Below are 9,224 nucleotides of genomic sequence, written 5' to 3' on the forward strand. Positions count from 1 at the left end.
AGATTTAATTCAAATGTTAAATTCTTTTGAACACAGTACTCTGAAGGCTAGTTTATGTTGCATTTTGGACTACCTTCTTAGTTATATATTGTAGTTGGATTTATAGAGAACGTCTGGACAGTTGTTATCTGACATGGTAACAGTGGTTGCCTCTAGGAGAGGGAGACGGTATCTTGTGCGGTTTTAGATTCTTAGGCTTTTATGTATCACTTACAGTTTCTATGTGCATATTTAACAACTGTATAATCAGTAAAATCCATAAAGCTCTTTTTGTTTTGGTAAAAAAACAAAACTTGGCTATGTTGAAAAAATGTTGATAGATACTTTTTAAAATTCTTTTTACCTACATGAAACCAATATCATGTTGCTAGTTGCTCCCAAGGGGGAAAAAACATCCAATTAGCCGAGCGATCACAATTCAACAATTTTTTTTTTTTTTTTTTGAACACTGAACAAGGCCCTATGCTGAGCGGGGCTGTGTGAGAGAGAAGGACGTTTAGGGCACGGTTCCCGCATTCGAGCGTTGTTTGATGTAGTAAAGGACCTCAGATGTGTGAATAAATAACTGAAAGCAAAGCAGAACAGAAGTCTAGCACAGAGACACCTGACAGGCACTGCAGAGTCCCCGAGGAAGCTGCGACTGGTGACCGGATTCAAAAACACAGGGCAGCTTTAGAGTTTTGTCTGGAGGCTGAGTTGCATTTCACTGCATGGAAAGCAGAAGGGAAAGGCCGGAGCGAAGGCCAAGGCATTTGGGAGCCCCGTCCACCTTTCCTGCTCCTCTCCACCTCCCACTAGGGGCCCTCGCCCTCCTGGGCTGCAGGAAGTTCTGGGCACAGACCTGCAGTCTCACATCTTCACACTGTTGTTCACCTGGAATGCCTCTCTCTCCCTCATCGCCTCGCTCACTCCTGCTGTTCTAGGAGACTCGGGTTCCTGTCACTCTTCCAAGAATTCTCCTTGACTGTGTGGACTGAGTTCAAGGCCTCCTGCCTGGGCTCTGACAGCATTCCGAGCCTGTCTCTGCTGTCACACTCTACACCCTGCATTGTAATGATCTGTTGGGCATTTGTTTCCTCCGCCAGATTGTGAGCTCAGGTGAAGGAGGGGCCGGGAGCCTGGCACAGAGAGCTGGTGTTCATAAGCCTTTACCTGAATGAACACCCACTGTGGCTAGTCTGGAGAGAAGGGACGGTAGCCATAGCTTTGTGTGCCCAGCACACACTTCCATGCTCACTTTTTCTAGGAGCCCACCCTGCCCCTTCCTCTCCTCCCAGGCCACAGAGTTGGGCCAGCGATGCCAGCTGGACCAGTCATCGCTCCTGATGCCCCAAATACAGTGACTGCTCCAGAGCCCCTCCCCCAGTGCAGCTGGGAGGCGGCATGCTTTCGATTGAGGAGATACATTGACAGTGGCCATACTCCTCACCATGCAGAGAAAACCTGTCTGCAGGAGAGAATGAAGCCATCACACAAGACAGACAGAAATGAGAGGAAAGCAGAAATGGTGGGATGGGAGTTACTAATGGTTTTGGAGAGCCTGGTTCCAGTCCTTGGGATCCCCAGAGCTGGGCCGGTGCAGGGAGGTCTTTCTTCGTTAGGGGTCCTAAGCTGGGACCTTTAAAAAAATAGCCTTGTGGGTGTAAGTTGGTCAGGCTGGGTTTCCGTCACTTAAAAGGACCTCCCTGTCCAGTGCTGGGGTCCTCAGTAAGACATATGGCTGGAAATATCAGTAGAAGCCAGATTGGAGAGGATTTGAAATGGCACACAAGGGGGTTTAGAGTTTATATTGTAGGTACAGTAATGGGGCGTCAGAGCCTCATGAGAGAACACCAGCAACATGTAAGTTGTGAATTAGAGGGAGAGACAAGGCGGGAGGCCAGATGGAAATGCAAAAGAAAACACCCCCCTATTTCACAGAGGTCAAGGAGAAAGAAGATGGAATAAAACCCTGATTTTGTTATGTAGGAAAGAGCAGCAAGGCTTGTGATAAATGGGGAATTAAAGGAGAAAGGTGGTTATATCGAATAAATAGTCATTTCTGAAACACTGCAAACAGCCCCGTGTGCAAACATTAGTCACTGTTACAAATGGGATCTCAGGGGTTTTATAAACAAGCGAGCCATTGCCAACACTCACATCTGGCAGATGACACATTCATCATGTGTAATTACTTCACGTAGCATCGATTACCCTGATCAATTTTAGGCATCTATCATTTTCCAGGCCTGCAACCCCGCACAAGGAAATTACAAGGAAACAGAATGTTCTGATCCGTCCACAGCTACAGCTGGCTCGTAGGAAAACAGGGGACAAATCTGTGGACAAACTCAGGTGGCTCTGAAGGCATGAAGAAAAATAATTGTTAATTTGTTTTTCCAGAGAAGTATTTCTTAAAATAGACGAAGAAACCATCATTTTCAAAATTTGTTATTAAAATCTTAGGAGGGAGAAAGATCAATAATGATACCCAGAAATGGGACAACAAAACCGGGAGCCGCAGTCATCAGATCTGATATTGCAGCCTATCAGCTGCTGAGAGCAAGAGACAGTACGACCGGAAAGGTGGAAGGCGATAAGGAGTTTGGGTTTTATCTTGTAGGCAAAGGGAAGTCATAGGAGGTTTTTTAAACAGGAAAGTGACATGGTCAAATGGTTCAAAAAGAGCCTTTTCCAGGCAGGTGTGGAAGGCAAGTAGGTCCCTGCAAATAGGGAGAAAATCACAGACTCTTGACTGACAGTCAAGAGAGGGGATGGGGGTTGGATGGAGATGTAAGTGAGAAGCTGAGGCCCTGCAATGGGGCAGGAAGAGAGTGACTGGCACATACTAAGAAGGAGAGAAAGGAACCAAAGACCATTGAGCCCTTACTGAGTGCCAGGCATGACTATGGGCATTTTCTACACATTATCTCATTTAATCCCTCAAAAACAATCCTGCAGGATAGCTGTGATTATTTCAAAATTTACAAATGACAGAAAGGAGCCTCAGAGAGGTTAAGTAGCTTGACTGAGCCCACAAAGGTCTTTTGGACACAAAAGCCTGTGCCCTTTTCCGTATGAGCCACTACCTCCTGGTGTACATTATTTATCCTTCTCCGCTTCATCAGGGGGGAACTGAGGCTCAGATTTAAAAATCTTTTGAACACTGAACACTCCCAGCTAGTAAGTGCCCGATTCTGGACAGGCATCCAAGCCTGACCTTCTGTCCTTCCCCTTCACCTCCCAGTTCAGCTGATCTGGTCAATGAACCTTTGTTCTGCCACGCTGTGTAGCTCCCTTCAAGTTCATTGTCAAACCAGAAAGTCTTACAGGGTGTGTTTTAAAAGGAACCAGAGGAAGGGCCTGGGGGAGGATCTGGGTGGAGATGCCTCTTCCTCCTGCCAGGACCTTTGAAAATAATTCCCTCAAAGTCTCCTAAAACCCCAGATCTCCATCCAGCAGCCCCAGCCTGTGAGGTAATTTCCGAAGCCCCAGCCTCGAAGGCTCACAAATCCTCTGTTCATGCTCAGACATATAAATTGCATTAGTGGAGAGGAGAACTATGCATCTGGTGTTGTGATCTCTGAAGATGAGGAGGCACTGGAGCTCAAGTGCACACATGTGAGCACTCAGGCCTGGCCCATCCCCAGCAGAGTCCAACTGGAAGTCGGGGCCTCTCCAGCCCTCTCCAGGCTGAGATGGAAGGAGCCCATTTCCCTCTTACGAGTGAATTAGATGTGTGAGTGGGGGGGGAGGGGGTTAGAGGAGGGGGAATATCCTGCACTAGCAGGTGCACACACACACACACACACACACACACACACACACACACACTCCAGGTCATCCTCACTGAAATTACCAAGTTTGCTCCAGAGGCTATGACCAGAGGGTCAGCTAGAGTGTACCTTTTTCTGTAGACGGCCCAAAGCAGCAGTTCTCAACCTGTGGGTCGCGACACCTTTGGGGGTCGAACGACCCTTTCACAGGGGTCGCCTAAGACCATCGGAAAACACATATATAATTACACATTGTTTTTGTGATTAATCACTATGCTTTATGTTCAATTTGTAACAATGAAATTGGGGGTCACCACAACATGAGGAACTGTATTAAAGGGTCACAGTATTAGGAAGGTTGAGAACCACTGCCCTAAAGGATGAGTAGATTTTCACATATAAAAAGCCAGGAAAAGTGGTTGTGAGGGGTTAAAGCAGCCGTGGGCAAACTACGGCCCGCGGGCCGGATCCGGCCCGTTTGAAATGAATAAAACTAAAAAAAAAAAAAAAGACCGTACCCTTTTATGTAATGATGTTTACTTTGAATTTATATTAGTTCACACAAACACTCCATCCATGTGTTTGTTCCGGCCCTCCGGTCCAGTTTAAGAACCCATTGTGGCCCTCGAGTCAAAAAGTTTGCCCACCCCTGGGTTAAAGGAAGGGATATATTGGAAGGAGTATGGGAGCTTTTTAGGGCAGTGAAATCCTTCTGTATGATACTGTAATTATAGATACATGTCATTATGCATTTGTCAAAACCCATAAAATGTATAACACAAAGAGTGAACTATACTGTAAACTATGGATTTAATGATAATGTATTAATATTCATTTATCAGTTGTAACAAACATACCACACACTAATACAAAATATAAATAATAAGGGAAACTGGGGGGGGGGGGGGTATGTGGGAACTCTGTATTTTCTAATCAATTTTTTCTGTAAACCTAAAGCTGCTCTTATAAAAAACAACAACCAGGAAAGAACATTAGACAAAAAGATCAACATAAACAAAGGCTAGGCTGGCAGTGGCATGTGGCTGGAGCAGGAAGTACCTGGGAGAACAGTGAGCCAGAGAGACGGGTTAAACATCATGTCAAGATGTCTATGCTTTCTCCTGAGGCTGTGGAGGGAGGGCAAATATCTCAAAAAGGTGACAACATGATCTGTCTGCATTTAAGGATGATCAGTTAAAATGGCCTGGACAGACCAGAAGCTGTAACAAAGGCCAGGACAAGAAATGATGAAGATCTGAGTTAAGACAGCAGCGATGGCTTGGAGAAAAGGGGCAGATGTGAGAGATATCTTGAGGCTGTCTTGGACAAGACCAGGAGACTGACTTACTGATTGGCATGAGGGGGGAAAGGGAGGCATTTAGGAGAGTGCCTGGCTTCTGATTTATGCAAATGGGGGACAGGGCCTTCCCTTCAGAGATGTGGAATGAAGGAGGGATAGAAGTGAAGACACAGTGACCCGGCCAGTTCCAGCATGTTTGAGAGAGCATCATTTTGGCTGTTGTGCAAAACACTTTCTAGAATTCTACTGACCTGGCCCCTTAGGACTGCCTGGGGACTCACTACCTACACATGGGCCCAAGCGCCCTGCGCCCAAGCGCCCCTGCCCCTGCGTAGACACAGCCTGATATAGAGGCCTTTCCAATGCTGGCTAAGGCTACCTCCCTGAAGCTTCCCCCATTGGGCCCAACTCTGCCCTCGGGAGCCTCACAGATCTGCTTTTCCCATCCCAGAACAGCCCATTAGACATCTTCAAACAATGCCCAGGTCCCTTGAGTCTGTCCTTCAGCTTAATAGCCCCAAATCCTTCACTTATTCTAACACAATACAATTCTCAGGTGGCCCTCCCCACCCCAGACATACTCCAAGACACACAATCCCAGGAGTGCCTGTGCAGCCCCGAGTGCAGAGAACACTCACCTCCCTCCTAGACACTGTTTCCCTTTAAGTACAGCCTGAGATCCTCTTAGCCCCTAAGGGTGGCCCCTCATATTTCCCAGCCATCTCAGTCAACCTGAGCTCTTCTCTGATTTACCTCTAATTGAGCTAGAATTCTACATTCTAGTTGAGCTAGAATTCTGCAATTGGTAAAACTTAATATGGATCCTGGATAAACTCCACCCTGCAATGAGGCCGTCTACAGCACAAGCCAGTTAGAAAATGGAACACAGATAGCTCTTTCGAGGACTTAGAAGCGGGTGAGTGGGGAGATGAGATGGTCCTGGCCCTGCTCTGGCCTCAGCTCCTCCAGCTGACATATGTGTGTGAATAACATCTACTTTCTGCCAATCTAGGAGAAGTGAGCATACCCAGGTGCTCGTCCCCCATCCCCCAGAAGCAACAGACTCTGAGAGGTCTGCTCATACCTCCCTCTGCTGCAGGACACCATCCTCAATCTATCTCAACAGAAAATCATGCAGAAGCTGTGATGTGCGGAATCACATGTAAGTGTCTCCATCACTCAGTGACACACAGCCTTCCTAGGGCAGAGTACCCTGGTGGCTGCTGGGGACCCCTGGCCATAATGAATTATGAAGCTGGGCATTCGAGACCTGGAAGAAGTTCCCACAGCCAGACAGGGCCACAAGCCTGCCTCTACCCACCAGCCAAGGGCTCTCGCCATCTCACAGTCATCCCCACCCCAGCAGCTTTTCCTACAGTATCCCTGCCATCTTTCCAAAACACACACTTGTGCTATTCCCAACCCTGAAGCCCTATCCAGAGGCTGAGTAAGGGTCTAATTTGCTTAGATGGTCCCTTATTTCATTCAACATTTGGCCCATTGGAAACAAGTTTAAAAAACAGAGCCAGGTGATGTTTGCTGACCATAGCAATGATCTAAAAGACAAACCCCAGTGTCACTTACCTTTAAAATTCAATTCATTTTGATTCATCAAATACTAATACAGGGTTTAAAATGAAGTGATCAAGAGTGACATCGGCAAAATGGCAGAGTAAGGATTTCTAAAAATCCTCTCCATACAAGCAATGAAAACTGTGGCAAAAATTGTCAGTATCAACTTTTCCTGAACTCGGGAAATTAACCAAGGCTCGCAGCATCCAGGGAGCTTTATTCAAGAAAGTATGTGTCCCTTAAAAGACTCGCCCATAATACTCACAGCATTCTTCGTAGTAGCCCAAAATGTGGAAACCACCCAAATGTCCCATCAGCTGGGGAAAGGATAAATAAGACGTGGTAAATCCATACAGTGGAATGTCATTTGGTCATAAGAAGGAACAAAGTACTGATACATGCTTTCAATGTAGATGAACCTGAAAACATGTTAAGTGGAAGAAACCAGTCACAAAGGCCATGAAGTGTATGATCCCATTTCTATAAAATATCCATAATAAGCAAATTCGTGGGGACAAAAGGGTGAATTAGTGGTTACTAGGGGGCTGCGGGGATTGGGAAATGGGGAGTAATGCGGTCGGATATGGAGTTTCTTGTTAGGGTGATGACAATGTGCTGGAAATAGATAGAGGTGATGGCTGCACAACCTTGTGAATATTAAAAAAACTGACTTGAATCCTTTTTTTTAAATCCTCACCCGAGGATATTTTTCCATTGATTTTTCAGAAAGAATGGAAGAAAGGGAGGGAGGGGGAGAGGGAAGAGAAAAAGAAACATTGATATGAGAGAGACACATTGACTGGTTGCCTCCTGCACGCACCCACAAGCCAAGTACATGCCCTTGACCGGGAATCGAACCTGCGACCCTTTGGTCTGAGGGCAGGCCAACGCCCTAACTACTAAGCAATGCTGGCCAGGGCTGACTTGAATATTTTTAAAGGGTGAATTATACAGTATATCAATTATATCTCAATTTTTTAAATACCCAGTAAATTAAAAATACAAACAGTACAACATAGGGAATATAGTAAAAAAATACTGTAATAACTGTATGGTGCCAGGTGGATACTAGACTTATTAGGGGGATCACTTCGTAAATTATATAAATGCCTAACCACTATGCTGTACACCTGAAACTAATATAAAATAATATTAAATGTCAACTGTAATTTAAAAAATAAAAATTCAAAAATGGTTAAAAAGTACAGATTTTAAAAAGCATAGCAAAAAACATAAACTACATAAGATGTACATTCCTTTCCTGTTTAAAACCCTTCAATAATTCCTAGTTGTTATAGATTGAAGCAGGCCCTGTGGGATCCTCAGCCCACACCCGTCTCCCTGCTGCACAATGAGCCACATTCTGTGCTGGTGCTTGTGCCCTCTGCCTGGCATGCCCGTCCCTGCAGAGCTGCATGTCTCAATCACCAGGTCTCAGCTCACAATCCCCTCCCCCATGAGACCTTCCCTCCCTGTCACTGCCTCAGCAGCCTGTTCATCCACTCAGGGCAGCGGCTCAATCCATACCCACCATTTATGACCTGTTTCCCTGTGTGCTATCTTTCTCCCCACCCTGGAAGATAAACACCATGATGACAGGGACGTTTCTTGCCTTGTTCACCGCAGCACAGGGCAGGCACTCACTACGTGCTTTTTATAATGAATCCGTGTCATGTCCTCTCAAAGCCTGCTGTCATTTGAAATTAAATATTTTCTAATATTTTTCCTATTCCCTGCAATATGTCATTTAGTCTGACTGGTCCCTGATTAGGACCTTTTGAATCCCATGAAAGATATATGGTGATGTTGGGGGCTGGGGGCATGATATTGTCTGATGATGGCATATCCCAAGTCCCTATTGGAGGGTCTCAGGCCAAGATGAAATATCTGCTCTCCTACTGGCCACCTGATTCGCTTGAGAGGCACCAGGAGGGGCTGCTGCCTGACAGGGCCCCCACCTTCCTGGCTGAATGACTTATTTTCCCTGTTTGGGTTGCAGACTGAAGCGAGTGGCCTCCCCTCATTGGGTGACTGCCCGCATTAGGCACAGCCATGCTTTGCCTAACATGAGCTGGGAGGAAGGGCTCCCCTTAGATGTTGGTTAGGGGATGTTTCCAGATATTCTCCAGGCAGATTTTTCTTAGCTGGTATCAACCCCTTCCTCAAACCAGATTTCTACAGGCTTTCTCATGCAAGTGCCTCTATTTCTCAGGCAGGTGGAAGACAGATTGTCTCCCTTTTTTTTTTCTTTTTTTTTGCTAATGCCAACAATACTTTCTTCTATACACATCCCTGTGCTCATGTTTTTGCATTCTTATCTCTTTATTTTCTTAGCTACATTCTTAAAAGTAAAATTACTGATTTTAAGAGTATTCATACTTTACCACTGGAGCCATGTTACCCTGCTGCCCTTCAAAAGGACTGAACCAATCCTTGCTCCCTCCAGTGGTTTATAAAGTCCTGTGTCCCAAAGGCATTTCCCAAGAATTTCTTTTTTTTTAAAATTGTTTTATTGCTTAAAGTATTACAAAGCGTATTACATATGTCTCCTCCCCCCCGCCCCCTTGACATTCCCCCAACCTCCCCTAACCCCCAGT

The 9,224-nt window shown here is 45.8% G+C and overlaps 1 protein-coding gene and 1 long non-coding RNA gene across 5 annotated transcripts in view; one reads left to right on the top strand and one right to left on the bottom strand.

The window, feature by feature from the left end:
* LOC106724370 overlaps window positions 1–7,260 on the top strand; it is a 20,979-nt gene extending 13,719 nt beyond the window's left edge. Inside the window, exon 3 of the long non-coding RNA XR_001360141.1 lies at window positions 7,041–7,260. This is a non-coding gene — a long non-coding RNA (uncharacterized LOC106724370). The remainder of the gene's footprint in view (window positions 1–7,040) is intronic.
* Window positions 1–9,224, bottom strand: part of ALDH1B1 (aldehyde dehydrogenase 1 family, member B1) — a 211,716-nt gene that overhangs the window by 178,212 nt on the left and 24,280 nt on the right. The gene's annotated exons all lie outside the window — the stretch shown is intronic.

The sequence above is a fragment of the Myotis brandtii genome, unplaced genomic scaffold (genome assembly GCF_000412655.1).
Source record: "Myotis brandtii unplaced genomic scaffold, ASM41265v1 scaffold806, whole genome shotgun sequence".
Classification (NCBI taxonomy): Eukaryota; Metazoa; Chordata; class Mammalia; order Chiroptera; family Vespertilionidae; genus Myotis; species Myotis brandtii.